Here is a 22,110-nt window from a genome sequence, read left to right on the forward strand (position 1 = left end):
CTGCCCACAGGCCATCTCTGCTTCTTTCCTAGCAGGGGCTCCTGTGGAGATCCCCAGGGTGGAGAGTGGGTTGGGTAAGTGGCCACTGGATGCTGGGAGAGTCTGGGCTGGGAGCGAGACTGAGTGAGGGCTCCTCACGTGCACACGAGACACCGCGGGATGCTCTCTGTCCTTGTCCCGGACTCCTATTGAATCCTCAGAACCCCGTGACTGAGCCCACCCATTCTGGGGCCCTCGGAAAGTGGGACTAGGGGAGGGTGGGGGAAGAGTGTGACTCCTCAGACTTGTCTAAAGCTGGAGGGAGATATTCTCACTTTTTTCTCCCCATCATTCATTCACTCAACAATCATTCGCCCAGCACCAGGGCCTGACTGAGTTCAGAGAGGGACTCCGGCTTCCTGGGGAGTCTCCGGCCTTCCTGGGCCTGACAATGCTGGTTTTGCATCAACTCAGGAAACTGCTCAGCCTGTCTCCCGTCCTTTGCTTCTCCCTCAGCGTCCGCCTCTCCTAGCGCTGGGGGTGGGTTTTTCACCAAGGCTGAGTCCTCGAGAGGCCCAGCTCTATGCCGAGATCTGGGGTCCCCACCTTGATTCCCAAGGTCTCACCTCCAGCATCCAAGCCCCTGGGCCTGGCAGCTTACCCCCTGGTTTTCCTCTCCTGCCTCAGCTGGGCTTCTGGCACTTTCCCTCCTTCCTGCAAGCTCGCCTTTGCCTCGACCCGGATACTGTCGTTTACCTCATTTTCTGGCCTGTGGTAAGTACTCCTAGCAGACCATTAAAGACAGGCTTCCCTCCTAGGATAAGTAAAAAAAAAAATTCCGGCCTTGGGATCAGAGAGCCCTGGGCTCAAACCATGGTTGTGACACTCACCTGGCTGGTGGACCTGTGCAGTTCCTGTCCTTCTCTGAACTTCAGCTCATCTTCTCGTTGACTGAGGACAATATGACTGCGTGAGCCTCCTCCGGTGGCTGTGAAAACCACAACAGAGCAGCTTAAAACAACGTGAATGTGTTATATGACGCTTCGAGGGATCAGCAGGCCCAAATGCTTCTTGCTGGGCCCAAATCAGGGTTCTGACACGGCCTGCTCCTTCCTGGACGCCCGGGGAAAGACCCGCCGTCTTGCCTTTCCCAGCTTCTAGAGGCCACAGCATTCCTTTCTCACGGCCCCTTCCTCCATTTTCAGCTGGCCGAGTCTTCCTTGCATCCTGTCATTCCGACCGTGACTCTTCTGCGTCTCTCTTCCATGTTGAAGGCCCCATTGGGCCCCCCCAGACATTCCAGGGTCAGGTCCCAGCTCCAGGTCAGCTGAGCAGCAGCCCTGCTCCACCTGCTACTTGGTCCCCCATGCCGGGTGAGGTTCAGGGCTTGGGGCGTGGACATCCCCCACCGGCCACAGCTGCCTCCCCTCCGGGCAGTGCCAACTCCTGTCACCGCTCCCACCCGCTCCCAGGAGCCCGGAACTCGATTTTCAGGACTTCCGCAAGCCTGTTGTCAAACCGCTGGTGTCTTGGAACTGGCCATCGTGGGAGTCTTTACACCACGGCAATTGGTGCCCAAGGGGGTAGGTCTCACCCACTCTCGCCCAAAACTCTGTGCCCTTTCCTGGCCAGGGGCAGTGACTCATTCATTCATTCATTTGTTCATTCACTCATTCATCCCACAAGCATTTACTGAAAACCTACTATATGCAAAGCCTCAATAAGGGATTCAGCTGTGCTTATATTGGAGCTGGCGGAGAAGAGACAATAAACAAATATTTAATATGTGCCTCAGAGAAGATTACAGCAGGGTAACAGGGAGACTGGGCGGTGGGGGGGGGAGGTGGTTCCTGGTTTAGGGAAGACGCGTGGATGACAGGACCTGGAGGAATCTGTGGGAAGAGTCTTGAGGCAGAGGGAAAAGCCAGTGCCCAGGCCCTGGGTTTGCAGCCAATTGTCAGAAGTGAGGGTGGCCCTGGGGAGCCCCAGAACTTGCGGCTAGTGTCTGACACGTGGGCAGTCTCATGGGGACCATGCCCTAGCCTGTGGACTCTGCCTTCCCCCCGGGTAGAGTGAGAATTGCGCTGCAGCTGACCCGAGGTCATGGCAGCTTCCACCTGTACCAGGAGCTCTGCCAGCCGCTGGGGAGGTGGCTGAGCTCCAGCCTTGCCCTCGGGGAGCTCGGGTCATGGGGGTCCGGGGTGATGGCACGACCAGGGACCCTCCCACCCCAGTGCGAGGGGTAAGGGGCGCCTGGGGATGCACAGGCATCTCTGCAGTGCAGGGATGCTGGGAAAGGAGAGTCTTCCCGGGGGGAGGGGTGACTTCTGGCAGAATTCCGAGGGTGTCTCGCCCTGGGGTGAACCCAGCACACCCCTCTTTATTGAGAGACAACGTTTTCATGTCCTGGTGACCGTTTGGGGCAGAATAATATATGGCATAGCCATGTCAGAAACAAGGCCCTCAGGGCACGGGGGCTTCGAGTCCACAGGCTGGAAGGCGGAGGGGTGGGCAGCTTGGGGCTTCAGGGATGACGGTGGCTGCACCTGGAGGTGGCGTGGCCAGGGAGGAAGGGCCGGATGATTCTGAGGGTGGGGAAGCCTGAGTTCCAGTCCCACGAGGTGCCTGCAGGGGAAGGCTGAGCACCCCGGCTGCAACCGCCTTCAGATGGTTCCCAAAAACCTTGGGTGACAAGCTTCTCCATGCAGGGAGAAAGATGGAGGGCCGCCCACCTCCTGTGTGACCCTCGAGAGGGTGGGGACCACGAGACGTGATGCCTCTGAGTTTACTGCCCTGGCAAGCAGGGTTCGGAACAAGACTTAACTTCATTTAGTAAAATGTGATCTTCCTGGGGTCCCGGTGGCAGGCGGGGGTCCTGGCCGGAGCTGGCCCCACACTGGCAAAGCCTCACCCTCTGCCCTCACCCCCCTTTCCTCCTCTCTCCGGGACCAGCTCCCACTGGGCTTCTGAGACTAGGCAGTCAGAAACAATGACAAAGGTCATCGATGCTTTTCATAGAAACTTCCGAGATTATAAGACCAGCTCGGAAACACAAATCAAAATCACCAGTATTTCCTCTACTGTTAATTTTGGTACATTTCCCAGATCTGTTTATTCTGTACATGTGTGCAGGTTTTTCAGAGCTGATATCTCATCTATGTGGTTTTGGGTTCTGCCCTTTCGCTGAAACAATATATCATGAACATTTCAGTTTGTCCTTGGAAAGTCTTTGTAGACATTATTTTCAATAGCTGCATAATTCCCTTCCTTTCGTTTTATCATAATTTACATAAAAAATTCAATGTGAGTAAATTTTGTCTTAATATCTATCATCATTTTCATAAGTAAATTGACACTGGTGTTTCCCTGATGATGGGCCCCCCATCCTGTGCTAACAGCACCCCAATTTTCCTTTGGCATGTCAGGGGTACATTTCCCTCCCAAGCAAGAGGTGACCCGTGACCCGAGGCAGGAGCCAGGACCTGGGATCCCCAAGAGGGGCAAGGGAGAGAGCACAGGTTGGGTCCTGTTTCCTAGCCCAGTTCTCCAATGCCCCCATGGGCTCGGAGCTCCCCACCTAATAAACGGCAGCTTCTGCTGAAACCAGACTCGGTCATGTTATGCAGCCAAAGAGCATGGACTCATAGTGCTCAACATTGATTGTGGGTTTTAATGTGTCTCATGCATTGAGGTTATTTTTTTAACCAAAAACTCATAGCACATACATATACCAGGTACTGTGCATACGTAAACTCATTTATGCGAAGAAAGAGCTTGAAATGGGCAAAAAATTATTACTGAGTGTACAGTGTAACACTCTTTGGTGTTATCTCTGCATGTTGCTGTCTTTGAGCTATTTAACAACTCTGTAAATTGTAGGAAACTGATAATAATGCCAGTGATTCCTGACCATAGAAATACAAATTTATTGTAATTGGTGGAATGCAACTGTTTATTGTCCTATGGTCAGTTTTGCATCTGTTTGAAAATTAATTACAGCACTCCCAATTCTCTACATTTGGTGTTCTTAGAATTCTCCTTGGAACTGGTTGTAATATCCCTATATCCCACTGGCTCCCTCATTAGTTAATGAGTGAAAGAAAAGCTTTGACCCTTGTTCATTTTGTCTTTGAGCCCTGCTTTTACCTTTTTTAAAAAAGCTATCCTTTAGCAATGTCTCACAGCCCTTGAGGTAGTATAATTCCTTATGTAACAGAGAAAAGCATGAGGCACAGAGAGGTTAAGTGGTTTGCCCAAGGTCACACAGCAAAGTGCGGTATGGCCAGGATTTGGACCTGGAAATCTGGCTCCACAGTCTGACTCTGAACCATGCAATGCTGAACTGAAGAGACCTTGAACCCTGTTATCTGGCGGTCTCCAAACTAAGCCCGTAAAATGGTCGCTGTTACTTGCCAATGATAACAGGAAGGCCCAGAGAGGTTAAGCAAATTATCCAAATTTACTGTTAGTGCAGGATGACAGTGGCCCATGTTGTGACCCAATGTTGGCACTGAGGGTGATGGGGGGGGAGGCCCTGATAGATGAATAAAAACCGTGGCTAGCATTTACTGAGTGTTTTCTAAGTGCCAGATGTTCTGCCAAGAGCTATCTCCAGAATATTTCAATTATGCTTACAACAAGCCCAACAAGGTAGGTGATGTTATTGTTCCATTTTACAGGCAGAGGGCTTCGAGGCATCAAGAAGGCAAGCACATTGAGTTTTGCTTCGTCTCTTGGTTTCTGGGGGCTGAGCTCCACAGGCTGCCATGCCTCTGACCAGGGCTCCGTTAAGGGTCTCCCTTAAGATGTAGCATGTCCCTGGGACCCCCCCCCCCACTCCACCGGCTTCCCCAAAGCCCCTCCACTCTGAAGGCTCAGCCCAGCACTTCTGCGAGGCTGGTGCTGGAGGCAGCCGGACATGCAGGGCTTTGGCCCTAGCTCGGGAGGGGTGATGGGTTCCCGGGCGGAAACGCTGCAGCCTGCCTCCTCTGTTTACCGAGGACCGGTGGAGCTAATTGAAATGTGCCAAATAGCTGCCAGGGGCAGGGCAGGAGGAGCACCAGCCCCCACCGACTGTGTACGGATAAGGTATTAAGGAGGGGAAAACGCAGGCGCAGCAGCTTCATTTGCAAGGGAAATGCCTTGTACTAGACCCTTCATCTGCAATCTTACAGCCGGAGGTTCTGATTAGCTGCGGAGGAAAAGGTCCCTCCTGTTTTATGCATGAGCAGTTCTGCCCTAGGGACCCACCAGCCCGCTCACTCCCCCTGCCCACCCCTCCCCCTCTCTGCCTTCCTGGTGGGAAGTAGGAGATGGGGCTCTCCAGAGGACCGGGCCAATCACCAAACCCAAGGCCACCCGCGGTGGTGAGCATGGAAACTTCCCGAAGCAACCCACACCTCTCCTTGTCCTTGAAGTGGAGACTCCGTCCTGAGTTTTAGGGGAACCAGACGAGCTCAGCACAGAAGGGAGCTGCTTTCCGGGTCCAGCCCACCCACCCCAGGCCCTTCTCTGCCCCTGCACCCCTCCTCGTGCCCCCCAGTTGGGTCTCTGGGGCATACTCTCCTGCTAGGGGCGGGAGGCATCCAGCCAGGGGCTTTTGTAAAACTTTTCTCTCCGACCTCCGATTTTTGTGACAATTGTTCTTGAAAGGTTAGACATCACCTCCTCTTCCTTAACTTATCTTTCCACCCCCATCCCCCCTTCCTCAGACTCCCTGGTTTTTTCCACCGTCTGCACAGCTGCTCTGGCGAGACCGACCGCCTGCTCTGCTAGTCAGCTGCAAATGTGATTAAACGCAGAAGTCAATCCTGGTCGCCCGCGGTTACCCCACCACGGCGGGGGAGGGGGCAGGTGGCCACAGCAGGATTCCTCTGGAACTTTGACCCACAGCCACTTGGCCCTTCCTCCCAGCGCATGCCCAGGGTCCACCCTCCAAAACACCTGAGGGTCACAGCCCAGCCAGGTCTGGAAATTTCTGGAGCTCTGAGCCCTCGGGGCCAGGGCAGGCTGTGGGGATGAGGTGGGAATCCTGTTAACTGTGTATGGGGCAAGCTTCCATGACCACCTCTCAGACCCTGGTTCAAGTCCGGCTCTGCCACTTACCAGCTCGGTGGCCTTCGGCAAGTTCCTTAACCTGTGAGCCTCAGTTTTCTCATCCAAAGAATGGGCATAATAGTTCCCACCTGAAAGGTTACTGGAGCTCTAGTGACGACACACCTGGTGCATCTGACTGGCAGGCCTTCAGTGAAGAGTAGCTATAACTATGAATGCCCATTGCGGTGTCACCTGTGGACCAGGTGAGGGAATGATGGGGAACAGCTCTGCCTTAGCCCAGGCCTGCCCCCGCCCCGTACCCACCCACTGGGCAGGTCTCATCTCCTTCTTCCCACAGCTGTCAGGGCAGGAGGTGACCCAGGTGAGGCTGTCATTGCGGTGCATTAATAACGTGGAAGAGAGGAAGATGCAGGCACAGTTCCACAGCAGCCCCTCCCTCTCGGGGCAGCGAGGCCCCCGCGGGAAGCCTGGGGTTGGTGTAAGCAATACCTCCTGCGTGGTGTGGAAATCCCTGAGGTCTGAAGGCCGCGGCTGGGCTGGCCGCTGGACGACCGTCCTGCAGGGCCATGGGGAGGCTGCAGATGGTCAACATCTGGACCTCTGTGTGAAGCAGCGTGTGTTAGGATTCCGGCTCTACCTTTTACTAGGCCTGTGATTTGGGATAAGTTGCTTACCTTTTCTAAGCTTCAATTTTAAACATAAAATGGGAACAATTATAATTACAAGGAATAAATGAGACAGAGTGCATGAAACTCAGAGCCTGGCATGTTACAAGTATCAAGAATTGTCCAATTTCATTCATGTTATGGGAGCCTCCAGTTCCAGCCAAACCCAAATCCAGCCTTAGGGTAAGGCTTCCACTTGGAGGCGGTGACGGCTGAACAAGGTCCTTCCGAGTCCGCGTTGAAATGTGGGCGCAGGGGCACAAAAGGGGTTCACCCACAAACGCCGAGACACCCCCGGGTCGGTAGGGGCTGGGGGTAGAGGGTGAAGGTGTCACAAAGCCTGGAAGAGAGACGGTGGGTAGGATGGATTATTGGGGTGCACGGGCAAGAATGCTGCAGCCTGGAGTAGGCTCTGAGGGGACAGCGGAGAGAGGAGCCAGCAGCCAGCACAGACGGAACCCCAGAGAGGCTGCTGCTCAGGCTCAGTAGACACCGTAGGGAAAAGAGCAAACACAGGAGGTACCGAGCACCCAGGGGTCATCGAAGGTCTAGGATGCAACCATACCAACCATACCACCCCTTGTGCATTTCACTCTATCAAACCCTAGAAGGCTCCTTGCTAAAGATGAAACAACCAAGGGTTAAAGTTATGGCCTCTCGAGCTAAACGGCCACCAGGCATGGTTGTGGCACCTGCGAGGACGCTGATGTGCCAGAGGAAAGCACTACACAGCCCAGCACAGGGAGATGGGGGGAACCGGATTAGCTCTCTCTCGCAAAAGCCCGTCCTCACCCTGGCAACACAGAGGTCTCACTCAGGAGGGAATGGAGAGGCCAATTTCTATAACAGCAGAGTAAACTCCAACCTACCACCCCAGTCCTTCTCCTTACCCATGATGGACCCCACACATTGGAGGAGACCCACAAGCAAGAAGGAGGAATCAGGAAAACAGCAGAAACACTGACCTACAGGAAACAGAAATGATTCATGAAACAGAACACGGTCTTTAAAACCACGAATAAGTAAACTCAGAGAGATTAGAGAAGATGTTACATCCATAAAACAAGATTTTATTGGTGAAAAAGAGAACCAAAGAGCTCTTGAAATTAAAAGCCAAAATTAAAAGTTCAACAGAAGACTGGAAAATAAAAGGAATTATCTCAAAACACAGAGCTGAAGGAAAAAGAGATAGAAAATGTAGGAGAAAAGAGAAGCAGGCTCTATAAAGAAAAGAAAGATGCTAAAAGAAAATAGAACGTTCCTTCAAAGTACTAAGGGAAAATTATTAACATCCTAGAGTTTTATGACTAGTTAAACTATCAGTAAACCTTAGGGCAGAATAAAGATATTTTGGACATATAAGTACACAGTTTCTCATCAACATACCTTTTCTTTAAAAAGTTAGTTGATTTCTAGGGAAATCAGAAAATAAAGACAGAAGATCAAGGAAACTGAATCAACCTAGAAGAAGAGCTGAAAGAAGTTCCAAGATGACAGTTTTATCTTGGGCATACATAGGGTGACCAACTTATCCTGGTTTGCTTGGGATTTTCCCATTTTCAGCATTGAAAGTCTCATGTCCTTGGAAACTCTTCAGTCTTGGACAAAGGATGGTTGGTCATCATACACTAGAGAGCAACCAGTCTCCATTGGAACAAGAGGAATAAAGATTCTAAGAGGGAGGTTTCCAGGGAAAATCAGGATTCCATAGAATTTATAGTATAATAGGAATATAATTAAAGTACATATGCCCCCCCAAAAAGTTAGCTAGAAACTCGAGGAAAAATTAAACAATTATATAAGAACATTCTGGTCTATATTCAAAAGAGAATAAGTGTGGCATAATTTTAAGTTATTGATTATGTGTAAAGAAAGAATTTACAGTCCTCGAGTCTTCTAAGAGTGATTTCAAGTTATGAAACATTGGATACAAAATGTATGTTCTTAACACACTGGCCCAGCAGTGAAAAATGTTTGCATGGGCATGAAAATATAATACCATTTATTCTTTTCAACTTCTAGAGTCAAACCATGGATAAAGCAGAGAAGACTTGCTTGTAGTTTAGGGAAAGATTCTAAAGCTAACAACTTCAATCATGTACATGGCTGCAGAAGGAAAGGGAAAGACTGTTGGAGAGAGGGTGGGTCGGTACTCGTCAGTGTCATGAAGGAGGAGTCAAGGTATACTGCTTGGGGATCAAGGAGGCAGCACAGGGCATGTCAGGATTTAGTTTGTCCTCCAGGGCAGCAAGTAGATAGTCAGGAACTGTTAGAAACTACTCTTTGCGGGGACTTTGGAGACCAGAAGCGCCTCGCATACCAGCCAGGAACCAGTGGAAATGCGAGACTGATAAATAGCAATGAAGATGCTTTAAGTCAATCCTTCCACCTGTGGAGGCTGGTGTACCATTCTCACCCGCCATGTGGAAGACCTGGGTTTGATTGCTGGCCCCTGCACTTCCCCCTACCCCTCCAAAAAAAATTCAACAAATGGTACTGGAATAATGGTATAGTTACATGGACAAAGAATGAAATGTAGCCCTCAGCATTAAAAAAAAAAAAAAAAAAAAAAAAACAGAGGGAAAAGACAAAAAAAAAGAGAAGGTAATGAGGGGATTCTATGAGCAACTGTATACCAATAAACTAGACAATGTAGATGAAATGGACAACTTCCTAGAAAAGCATGAACAACTGACATCGACTCAAGTAGAAATAGACAATCTCAACAAACCAATCACAAGTTAAGAGATTGAGTCAGTCATAAAGAATCACCCAAAAAAGATAAGTCCAGGACAGATGGCCTCACATGTGAATTCTACCAAGCATTCAAGAAAGAATTAACACCAATCCTGCTCAAACTCTTCAACAAGACTGAAGAGGAGCGAAAGCTACCAAACTCATTCTATGAACTCAACATCACCCTAATACCAAAGCCTAACAAAGACACTACAAGAAAAGGAAGTTGCAGACCAATCTAAATGAATATAGATGCAAAAATCCTCAACAAAATACTTGTAAATCCAATCCAGCAACACATTGAATAAATATATACCAAGACCAAGCAGGATTTATTCCAGGTATGCAAGAGTGGTTCAACAGGAGAAAATCAATTAATATAGTATACCACATCAACAAATCAAAAGAGAAAACCTTTGTAGATGAAATGGACATCTTCCACATAATCATCTTGATTGACATAGAAAAAATTTGACAGAATGCAGCATCCTTTCTTGATAATAATACTTCAGAAGATAGGAGCAGAAGGAAACCTTCTCAACACGATAAAGGGCATATATGAAAAACCTACAGCTGACATCATACTCAAGGGTGAAAGTCTGAAAGCTTTCCCTCTAAGGTCTGGAACAAGACAAGAATGCCACTGTCACCACTGTCATTCAACATGTGCTGGATGTTCTTGCTAGAGGAATTAGACAATAAAAAGAAATAAAAGGCATTCAGATTGGAAAGGAAGAAGTAAAACTTTCATTGTTTGCAGATGACATGGTGCTATATGTAAAAGTCCTGAAAAGTCTTCAACAAAGCTACCAGAGCTAATAAATGGGTACAGCAAAGTGGCAGGATACAAGATCAAAATGCAAAATCCAGTAGCGCTTCTATACACTAGTGTCCTAGTTTGCTGGCTGCTAGAATACAATATACCAGAAATGGAATGGCTTTTAAAAGGGGGAATTTAAAAAGTTGCTAGTTTACAGTTCTAAGGCCGAGAAAATGTCCCAATTAAAGCAAGTCTATAGAAATGTCCAATCTAAGGCATCCAGGGAAAGATACCTTGGTTCAAGAAGGCCGAGGACATTCAGCATTTCTCTCTCAGCTGGAAAGGTAAATGGTGGTGTCTGCTAGCTTTCTCTCCAGGCCTCTTGCTTTGTGAAGTTTCCTGGGAGGCGTTTTCCTTCTTCAGCTCCAAAGGTCGCTGGCTGGTGGACTCTGGTTCTCTCAGCCTTGTGGCTCTTCTCAGCTCTGCTGTGTCTTTCTTGTCATTCTTAGAAAGGAACTGTCTTGTAGAATTCTTACCTGACACGCCGGAGACCCAGGTTTGACTCCTGGAGCCTGCCCATGCCAAAAAAAAAAAGAAAGAAAGAACTCTCTCCTTTTATAGGATTCCAGTAAACTAATCAAGACTCACATAGAGTGGGTGGAGACACATCTCCATCTGTTCTAGTTTACTAGCTGCTGGAATGCAATATACCAGAAACAGAATGGCTTTCAAAAAGGGGGAATTTAATAAGTTGCAAGTTTACAGTTCTAAGGCCGAGAAGATGTCCCAATTAAAACAAGTCTATAGAAATGTCCAATCTAAGGCATCCAGGAAGAGATATGTTGATTCAAGAAGGCCGATGAAGTTCAGGGTTTCTCTCTCAAATGAGAAGGCACATGGAGAACACAGTCAGGGCTTCTCTCTCATCTGCAAGGGGATACAGTGAACATGGTGTCATCTGCTAACTTTCTCTCCTGGCTTCCGGTTTCATGAAGCTCCCCAGGAGGCATTTTCCTTCTTCATTTCCAAAGGTCACTGGCTCATGGACTCTCTGCTTCGTGGTGCTGTGGCATTCTCTGCTCTCTCCGAATCTCCTATTCTCCAAAATGTTTCCTTTTTATAGGACTCCAGTAAACCAATCAAGACCCACCCAAACGGGTGGAGACATGTCGTCACCTAATCCAGTTTAACAACCACTCTTAACTAAATCACATCATCCAGGGAGATGATTTGATTACAGTTTCAAACTTACAGTATTGAATAGGGATTATTCTACCTTTATGAAATGGGACTTTGATTAAAATGTGGCTTTTCTAGGGGGCATACATCTTTTTAAACCAGCACACCATCTAATTAAGTTTAATCCCCACAATCAATTGAGTCACATCTCCATGGAGATAACCTAATCAAGTTTCCAACCTATAGTACTGAATAGGGATTAGAAGAAACCGTTGCTCTCACAAGATTAATTAGGATTAAAACATGACTTTCCTAGGGTACATAAATCTTTTCAAACTGATACAACTAGTAATGAGCAATTTAAGGAGGAAATCAAGAAAATATTCCATTTATAATAGCAACCAAAAGAATCAAATATCTAGAAATAAATTTAACCAAGGACAGAAAGCACCTATACAAAGAAAGCCACAACATTGCCAAGAGAAATCAAGGAAAATCTAAATAAATGGAAGGACATATCATGTCATGGATTTAAAGACTAAATATAGTTAAGATGTCAATTCTAGGTAACATATTCCTAGATTCAGTATAATAATAATCAAAATCCCAACAACTTATTTTTTTATTTATTTTTATTTTTTTATTAACGGAAAGAAAAAAAAAAAAGAAATTAACACAACATTTAGAAATCATACCATTCTACATATGCACTCAGTAATTCTTAACATCATCACATAGATGCATGATCATTGTTTCTTAGTACATTTGCATCGGTTTAGAGGAACTAGCAACACAACAGAAAAAGATATAAAATGTTAATATAAAGAAAAGAAATAAAAGTAGTAATAATAGTAAAAAACAACAACAACAAACAAACCAACAAGCAAACAAAAACAAAAAAAACCCTATAGCTCAGATGCAGCTTCATTCAGTATTTTAACATGATTACTTTACAATTAGGTATTATTGTGCTGTCCATTTTTGAGTTTTTGTATCTAGTCCTGTTGCACAGTCTGTATCACTTCAGCTTCAATTACCCATTGTCTTACCCTGTTTCTAACTCCTGCTGAACTCTGTTACCAATGACATATTTCAAGTTTATTCTCGAATGTCCGTTCACATCAGTGGGACCATACAGTATTTGTCCTTTAGTTTTTGGCTGGATTCACTCAGCATAATATTCTCTAGGTCCATCCATGTTATTACATGGTTCATAGTTTATCTTGTCTTAAAGCTGCATAATATTCCATCGTATGTATATACCACAGTTTGTTTAGCCACTCTTCTGTTGATGGAGATTTTGGCTGTTTCCATCTCTTTGCAATTGTAAATAATGCTGCTATAAACATTGGTGTGCAAATGTCCGTTTGTGTCTTTGCCCTTAAGTCCTTTGAGTAGATACCTAGCAATGGTATTGCTGGGTCGTATGGCAATTCTATATTCAGCTTTTTGAGGAACTGCCAAACTGCCTTCCACAGTGGTTGCACCCTTTGACATTCCCACCAACAGTGGATAAGTGTGCCTCTTTCTCCGCATCCTCTCCAGCACTTGTCATTTTCTGTTTTGTTGATAATGGCCATTTTGGTGGGTGTGAGATGATATCTCATTGTGGTTTTGATTTGCATTTCTCTAATGGCCAGGGACATTGAGCATCTCTTCATGTGCCTCTTGGCCATCCGTATTTCTTCTTCTGGTAGGTGTCTGTTTAAGTCTTTTTCCCATTTTGTAATTGGGTTGGCTGTCTTTTTGTTGTTGAGTTGAACAATCTCTTTATAAATTCTGGATACTAGACCTTTATCTGATATGTCGTTTCCAAATATTGTCTCCCATTGTGTAGGCTGTCTTTCTACTTTTTGATGAAGTTCTTTGATGCACAAAAGTGTTTAATTTTGAGGAGCTCCCATTTATTTATTTCCTTCTTCAGTGTTCTTGCTTTAGGTTTAAGGTCCATAAAACCACCTCCAGTTGTAAGATCCATAAGATATCTCCCAACATTTTCCTCTAACTGTTTTATGGTCTTAGACCTAATGTTTAGATCTTTGATCCATTTTGAGTTAACTTTTGTATAGGGTGTGAGAGATGGGTCTTCTTTCATTCTTTTGCATATGGATATCCAGTTCTCTAGGCACCATTTATTGAAGAGACTGTTCTGTCCCAGGTGAGTTGGCTTGACTGCCTTATCAAAGATCAAATGTCCATAGATGAGAGGGTCTATATCTGAGCACTCTATTCGATTCCATTGGTCGATATATCTATCTTTATGCCAATACCATGCTGTTTTGACCACTGTGGCTTCATAATATGCCTTAAAGTCAGGCAGCGCGAGACCTCCAGCTTCGTTTTTTTTCCTCAAGATGTTTTTAGCAATTCGGGGCACCCTGCCCTTCCAGATAAATTTGCTTATTGGTTTTTCTATTTCTGAAAAATAAGTTGTTGGGATTTTGATTGGTATTGCATTGAATCTGTAAATCAATTTAGGTAGGATTGACATCTTAACTATATTGAGTCTTCCAATACATGAACACGGTATGCCCTTCCATCTATTTAGGTCTTCTGTGATTTCTTTTAACAGTTTTTTGTAGTTTTCTTTATATAGGTTTTTTGTCTCTTTGGTTAAATTTATTCCTAGGTATTTTATTCTTTTAGTTGTGATTGTAAATGGGATTCATTTCTTGATTTCCCCCTCAGCTTGTTCATTACTAGTGTATAGAAAAGCTACAGATTTTTGAATGTTGATCTTGTAACCTGCTACTTTGCTGTACTCATTTATTAGCTCTAGTAATTTTGTTGTGGATTTTTCTGGGTTTTCTACATATAGTATCATATCGTCTGCAAACAGTGATAGTTTTACTTCTTCCTTTCCAATTTTGATGCCTTGTATTTCTTTTTCTTGCCTAATTGCTCTGGCTAGAACTTCCAACACAATGTTGAATAATAGTGGTGATAGTGGACATCCTTGTCTTGTTCCTGATCTTAGGGGGAAAGTTTTCAATTTTTCCCCATTGAGGATGATATTAGCTGTGGGTTTTTCATATATTCCCTCTATCATTTTAAGGAAGTTCCCTTGTATTCCTATCTTTTGAAGTGTTTTCAGCAGGAAAGGATGTTGAATCTTGTCAAATGCCTTCTCTGCATCAATTGAGATGATCATGTGATTTTTCTGCTTTGATTTGTTGATATGGTGTATTACATTAATTGATTTTCTTATGTTGAACCATCCTTGCATACCTGGGATGAATCCTACTTGGTCATGATGAATAATTCTTTTAATGTGTTGTTGGATATGATTTGCTAGAATTTTATTGAGGATTTTTGCATCTGTATTCATTAGAGAGATTGGTCTGTAGTTTTCTTTTTTTGTAATATCTTTGCCTGGTTTTGGTATGAGGGTGATGTTGGCTTCATAGAATGAATTAGGTAGTTTTCCCTCCACTTCGATTATGTTGAACAGTTTGAGGAGAGTAGGTACTAATTCTTTCTGGAATGTGTGATAGAATTCACATGTGAAGCCGTCTGGTCCTGGACTTTTCTTTTTAGGGAGCTTTTGAATAACTAATTCAATCTCTTTACTTGTGATTGGTTTGTTGAGGTCGTCTATTTCTTCTTGAGTCAAAGTTGGTTGTTCATGTCTTTCCAGGAACCCGTCCATTTCCTCTAAATTGTTGTATTTATTAGCGTAAAGTTGTTCATAGTATCCTGTTATTACCTCCTTTATTTCTGTGAGGTCAGTAGTTATGTCTCCTCTTTCATTTCTAATCTTATTTATTTGCATCCTCTCTCTTCTTCTTTTTGTCAATATTGCTAAGGGCCCATCAATCTTGTTGATTTTCTCATAGAACCAACTTCTGGTCTTATTGATTTTCTCTATTGTTTTCATGTTTTCAATTTCATTTATTTCTGCTCTAATCTTTGTTATTTCTTTCCTTTTGCTTGCTTTGGGATTAGTTTGCTGTTCTTTCTCCAGTTCTTCCAAGTGGACAGTTAATTCCTGCATTTTTGCCTTTTCTTCTTTTCTGATAAAGGCATTTAGGGCAATAAATTTCCCTCTTAGCACTGCCTTTGCTGCGTCCATAAGTTTTGATATGTTGTGTCTTCATTTTCATTTGCCTCTAGGTATTTACTAATTTCTCATGCAATTTCTTCTTTGACCCACTTGTTGTTTAAGAGTGTGTTGTTGAGCCTCCATGTATTTATGAATTTTCTGGCACTCCGCCTATTATTGATTTCCAACTTCATTCCTTTATGATCCGAGAAAGTGTTGTGTATGATTTCAATATTTTTAAATTTGTTAAGACTTGCTTTGTGACCCAGCATATGGTCTATCTTTGAGAATGATCCATGAGCACTTGAAAAAAAGGTGTATCCTGCTGTTGTGGGATGTAATGTCCTATAAATGTCTGTTAAGTCAAGTTCATTTATAGTAATATTCAGGTTCTCTATTTCTTTATTGATCCTCTGTGTAGATGTTCTGTCCATTGATGAGAGTGGTGAATTGAAGTCTCCAACTATTATGGTATATGTGTCTATTTCCCTTTTCAGTGTTTGCAGTGTATTCCTCACGTATTTTGGGGCATTCTGGTTCGGTGCGTAAATATTTATGATTGTTATGTCTTCTTGCTTAATTGTTCCTTTTAATAGTATATAGTGTCCTTCTTTGTCTCTTTTAACTGTTTTACATTTGAAGTCTAATTTGTTGGATATTAGTATAGCCACTCCTGCTCTTTTCTGGTTGTTATTTGCATGAAATATCTTTTCCCAACCTTTCACTTTCAACCTATATTTATCTTTGGGTCTAAGATGTGTTTCCTGTAGACAGCATATAGAAGGATCCTGTTTTTTAATCCATTCTGCCAGTCTATGTCTTTTAATTGGGGAATTCAGTCCATTGACATTTAGAGTTATTACTGTTTGGATAATATTTTCCTCTACCATTTTGCCTTTTGTATTATATATATCATATCTGACTTTCCTTCTTTCTACACTTTTCTCCATGTCTCTCTCTTCTGTCTTTTTGTATCTGACTCTAGTGCTTCCTTTAGTATTTCTTGCAGAGCTGGTCTCTTGGTCACAAATTCTCTTAGTGACTTTTTGTCTGAGAATGTTTTAATTTCTCCCTCATTTTTGAAGGACAATTTTGCTGGATATAGGAGTCTTCGCTGGCAGTTTTTCTCTTTTAGTAACTTAAATATATCATCCCACTGTCTTCTAGCTTCCATGGTTTCTGCTGAGAAATCTACACATAGTCTTATTGGGTTTCCCTTGTATGTGACGGATTGTTTTTCTCTCGCTGCTTTCAAGATCCTCTCTTTCTCTTTGACCTCTGACATTCTAACTAGTAAGTGTCTTGGGGAACGCCTATTTGTGTCTAATCTCTTTGGGGTGCGCTGCACTTCTTGGATCTGTAATTTTAGGTCTTTCATAAGAGTTGGGAAATTTTCAGTGATAATTTCTTCCATTAGTTTTTCTCCTCCTTTTCCCTTCTCTTCTTCTGGGATACCCACTACACGTATATTTGTACGGTTCACATTGTCCTTGAGTTCCCTGATACCTTGTTCAAATTTTTCCATTCTTTTCCGGATAGTTTCTGTTTCTTTTTTGAATTCAGATGTTTCATCCTCCAAATCACTAATTCTATCTTCTGTTTCTTTAAATCTGTCGTTGTAGGTATCCATTGTTTTTTCCATCTTTTCTACTTTATCTTTCACTTCCATAAGTTCTGTGATTTGTTTTTTCAGTTTTTCTATTTCTTCTTTTTGTTCAGCCCATATCTTCTTCATGTCCTCCCTCAATTTATCGATTTCGTTTTTGAAGAGGTTTTCCATTTCTGTTCGTATATTCAGCATTAGTTGTTTCAGCTCCTGTATCTCATTTGAACTATTGGTTTCTTCGTTTGACTGGGCCATATGTTCAATTTTCTGAGTGTGATCCGTTATCTTCTGCTGGCGTCTGGGCATTTAGTCAGATTTCCCTGGGTGTTCGACCCCTCAGGTTGAAAGATTTTTCTGTGCAATCTCTGGGTTCTGTTTTTCTTATCCTGCCCAGTAGGTGGCGCTCGTGGCACACGTTTGTCTACGGGTTCCACCAGTGAAAGTTGCTGTGGGTCCTTTAACTCTGGAAAATTCTCGCCGTAGGGGAGGTTCGGTAGCCGAAGCGTCTTGGAAGAATGCCAGCCGGCCTGGGGTTCCGAATGCGGGGAGGGTTGCCGGCCGCCACAGCACGGGAGAGCGTCCGGCCGAATTAGCTAGTCGGCCCGGGGCACCAAGTGTGGCAGGAGGGCGCCAGCTGTCGCAGCCCGGGAGAGTGCACTATTCCCAGCCGACGGGGGAGTCACGTGTTTGGAAGGGATCCCCCGGTCACTGTTCTCCGCAGTCTGGGGATTTCCGACCCAACTATCTCAGTTGTTCCGGGGGGCCTCGTGTGGTGGGGGCACCAGCCGCCGCGGCCTAAGGGGACCGCCTGTCCAATTCTACCAGCTGGCCTGGGAAGGTGAGGGGAGGGACTCCGGTCGCTTGCCGTCCCACCCAGGAAAGCCCGTGCCCCTTGGTGATCTCACTGGAGCTGGTTCTCCCAGATAGTCAGCTGTTCCAGGATGGGGTACGCCGTCCCTTTGATCTCCCTCGTGGTTCCGGGAGCTGCTCTGTATTACCTGCACTCCCCCAGTAGCTGTTCTGGAGGAGGAAAGGTGAGGGCGGCAAGGCTGTAGAGGCTGGTGGTGGAGGAGCCGGTGAAGGCGGGGGAAGAGGGCACCGTGGTGGTTGGAGAGCGGCCGGAGCAGGAGGGGGAGGAGGGGGGAGAAGGAGGGCGGGCGGGTCGGCTGCTGCGGGGCATGGGCGCCGCACGGCGGGCCGGCGGAGAAAGCCCAACAACTTATTTTTCAGAAATAATAAAATCAATCATCAAATTTGTTTGGAAGGACAGGGTGCCCTGAATAGCTAAAAACATCTTGAGAAAGAAAAATGAAGTTGGAGGTCTCATACTACCTGACTTTAAAGAGTATTACAAAGCTATTATGGTCAAAACAGCATGGTAATTGTATAAGATAGATAGGCGGTGAGAGTTCAGAAATGACCGTTGTTATCTATGAATAGTTGCTTTTTGACAAGGCAGCCAAGTCCACTCAACTGGGACAGAACAGCCTTTTCAACAAATGGTGCTTGGAGATCTGGATAGCCATATCCAAAAGAATGAAAGAGGACCCCATCTCACACCTTATACAAAAATTAAATCAAAATGGATCAAAGACCTAAACATTAGTGCTAAGACCATAAAACTCTTAGAAGAAAATGTAGGGAAGTATCTTAAAGATCTTTTGATTATGAGGTGGTTTACTAGCCCTTACACCCAAAGTGTGAGCAATGAAAGAAGAAATATGATAAATGGGATCTCCTTAAAACTGAATATTTTTAGGCCTTAAAGGACATTGTCAAGAAAGTAGAAAGGCAATCTATTCAACGGGAGACAATATTTGGAAGCCACATATCTAATAAGGGATTAATATCCAGAATATATATAGATATCTATAACTCAACAACAAAAAGACAAACAGCCCAATTAAGACACGGGCAAAAAAAAAGTCCCCTTGGGGGAATGGCGAGAATGGGGGAAAATTCAACTTCCCCAGGTGGAAAATTCTTGATATTCTCACAAGCAGGGAGGACAACCAAAGCAATAGGCTGAGCCCTCATTCTTGGAGTTTGTTCATATGAAACTTAACCCCACAAAGGACAGACTAAGCTTACTTAAAATTAGGGCTAAGGGAACTTCCTGGAAGATGGCGGCTTAGTAAGACGCGCGGATCTTAGTTTCTTCTCCAGGACACCTACTAGGGGAGTAGAAACGATACAGAAAGCGCCCAAAGCCACAACAGAGATAAAAAAGACAGCGTACCCCATCCTGGAACGGCTGGCTGGCTGAGAGAAGCAGCTCAGGTGAGATCGCCGAGGCGCGCGGGCCTTACCGGGCGGGGTGGCAAGCGGCCGGAGTTACTCCCTTCCCCCTTCCCGGGCCGGCTGGGAGAATTGGAGAGGTGGTTCCCTGAAACCAAGGCGACTGGCGCCCACACCATGCGCAGCCCCCGGACCAACTGAGAGAATTGGATCGGAAACCCCCAGGCTGCGGAGAGCGGTGACCCCGTGACTCCTGGGGAACGTGCACTCTCTCGGGCGGGCCGCTGCCGCTGGCGCCCTCCCGCCACGCTTGTTGCCCAGGGCCGACTAGGAAATTCGGACGGGCTCTTTCCCTGGCTGCGGCGACCAGCAACCCTCCCTGCGTTCGGACACCCTCCCTGCGTTCGGACCCCGGGCCGGCTCAAGCCGCTTCGGCTAGCGAACCCCCAGGACGGCGAGAGTTTTCCAAAGTTTAAGGTCCCACAGCACCTTTTACTGGTGGGACCCGCAGACAAACGTGTGCCACGAGCGCCACCTACTGGGCAGGATAAGAAAAACAGAACCCAGAGATTTCACAGAAAAATATTACAACCTTGCTGGGTCCAACACCAAGAGAAATCTGAATAAATGCCCAGACGCCAGCAGCAGAAGATAACTGTCCACGCTCAAAAGATTGAGAATATGGCTCAGTCAAAGGAACAAACCAATAGCTCAAATGAGACACAAGAGCTGAGACAACTAATGCTGAATATACGAACAGAAATGGAAAACCTCTTCAAAAATGAAATCGATAAATTGAGGGAGGACATGAAGAGGACATGGGCTGAACATAAAGAAGAAATAGAAAAACTGAAAAAACAAATCGCAGAACTTATGGAAGTGAAGGATAAAGTAGCAAACATAGAAAAAATAATGGATAGCTACAATGATAGATTTAAAGAGACAGAAGATAGAATTAGTGATTTGGAGGATGGAACATCTGAATTCCAAAAAGAAACAGAAACTATAGGGAAAAGAATGGAAAAATTTGAACAGGGTATCAGGGAACTCAAGGACAATATGAACCGCACAAATATACGTGTTGTGGGTGTCCCAGAAGGAGAAGAGAAGGGAAAAGGAGGAGAAAAACTAATGGAAGAAATTATCACTGAAAATTTCCCAACTCTTATGAAAGACCTAAAATTACAGATCCAAGAAGTGCAGCGCACCCCAAAGAGATTAGACCCAAATAGGCGTTCTCCAAGACACTTACTAGTTAGAATGTCAGAGGTCAAAGAGAAAGAGAAAATCTTGAAAGCAGCAAGAGAAAAACAATCCATTACATACAAGGGAAACCCAATAAGACTTTGTGTAGATTTCTCAGCAGAAACCATGGAAGCTAGAAGACAGTGGGATGATATATTTAAAATACTAAAAGAGAAAAACTGCCAACCAAGACTCCTATATCCAGCAAAATTATCCTTCAAAAATGAGGGAGAAATTAAAACATTCTCAGACAAAAAGTCACTGAAAGAATTTGTGACCAAGAGACCAGCTCTGCAAGAAATACTAAAGGGAGCACTAGAGTCAGATACAAAAAGACAGAAGAGAGAGATATGGAAAAGAGTGTAGAAAGAAGGAAAATCAGATATGATATATATAATACAAAAGGCAAAATGTTAGAGGAAAATATTATCCAAACAGTAATAACACTAAATGTCAATGGACTGAATTCCCCAATCAAAAGACATAGATTGGCAGAATGGATTAAAAAACAGGATCCTTCAATATGCTGTCTACAGGAAACACATCTTAGACCCAAAGATAAACATAGGTTGAAAGTGAAAGGTTGGGAAAAGATATTTCATGCAAATAACAACCAGAAAAGAGCAGGAGTGGCTATACTAATATCCAACAAATTAGACTTCAAATGTAAAACAGTTAAAAGAGACAAAGAAGGACACTATATACTAATAACAGGAACAATTAAACAAGAAGACATAACAATCATAAATATTTACGCACCGAATCAGAATGCCCCAAAATACGTGAGGAATATACTGCAAACACTGAAAAGGGAAATAGACTCATATACCATAATAGTTGGAGACTTCAACTCACCACTCTCATCAAGGGACAGAACATCTAGACAGAGGATCAACAAAGAAATAGAGAATCTGAATATTACTATAAATGAACTAGACTTAATAGACATTTATAGGACATTACATCCCACAACAGCAGGATACACCTTTTTCTCAAGTGCTTATGGATCATTCTCAAAGATAGACCATATGCTGGGTCACAAAGCAAGTCTTAACAAATTTTAAAAGATTGAAATCTTACACAACACTTTCTCGGACCATAAAGGAATGATGTTGGAAATCAATAATAGGCAGAGTGCCAGAAAATTCACAAATACGTGGAGGCTCAACAACACACTCCTAAACAACGACTGGGCCAAAGAAGAAATTGCAAGAGAAATTAGCAAATACCTCGAGGCGAATGAAAATGAAAACACAACATATCAAAACTTATGGGACGCAGCAAAGGCAGTGCTAAGAGGGAAATTTATTGCTCTAAATGCCTATATCAGAAAAGAAGAAAAGGCAAAAATGCAGGAATTAACTATCCATTTGGAAGAACTGGAAAAAGAACAGCAAGCTAACCCCAAAGCAAGCAAAAGGAAAGAAATAACAAAGATTAGAGCACAAATAAATGAAATTGAAAACATGAAAACAATAGAGAAAATCAATAAGGCCAGAAGTTGGTTCTATGAGAAAATCAATAAGATTGATGGGCCCTTAGCAAGATTGACAAAAAGAAGAAGAGAGAGGATGCAAATAAATAAGATCAGAAATGGAAGAGG

At 44.5% G+C, this 22,110-nt stretch overlaps 1 long non-coding RNA gene across 2 annotated transcripts; it reads right to left on the reverse strand.

Annotated features, from left to right (window-relative positions):
• Positions 1 to 6,802: 6,802 nt before the first annotated feature.
• LOC143685840 (uncharacterized) lies at positions 6,803 to 8,346 on the reverse strand. Of its 2 annotated transcripts, none has more exons than XR_013176770.1 (3): positions 8,088 to 8,346; positions 7,592 to 7,666; positions 6,803 to 7,041 (listed from the first exon to the last, which is right to left on the reverse strand). It is a non-coding gene; the product is annotated as an uncharacterized LOC143685840 (long non-coding RNA). The 2 variants fall into 2 exon arrangements; XR_013176769.1 differs by having other exon boundaries at positions 7,571 to 7,666.
• Between the last annotated feature and the right edge of the window lie 13,764 nt (positions 8,347 to 22,110).

Source organism: Tamandua tetradactyla, chromosome 6 (assembly GCF_023851605.1).
Source record: "Tamandua tetradactyla isolate mTamTet1 chromosome 6, mTamTet1.pri, whole genome shotgun sequence".
Classification (NCBI taxonomy): Eukaryota; Metazoa; Chordata; class Mammalia; order Pilosa; family Myrmecophagidae; genus Tamandua; species Tamandua tetradactyla.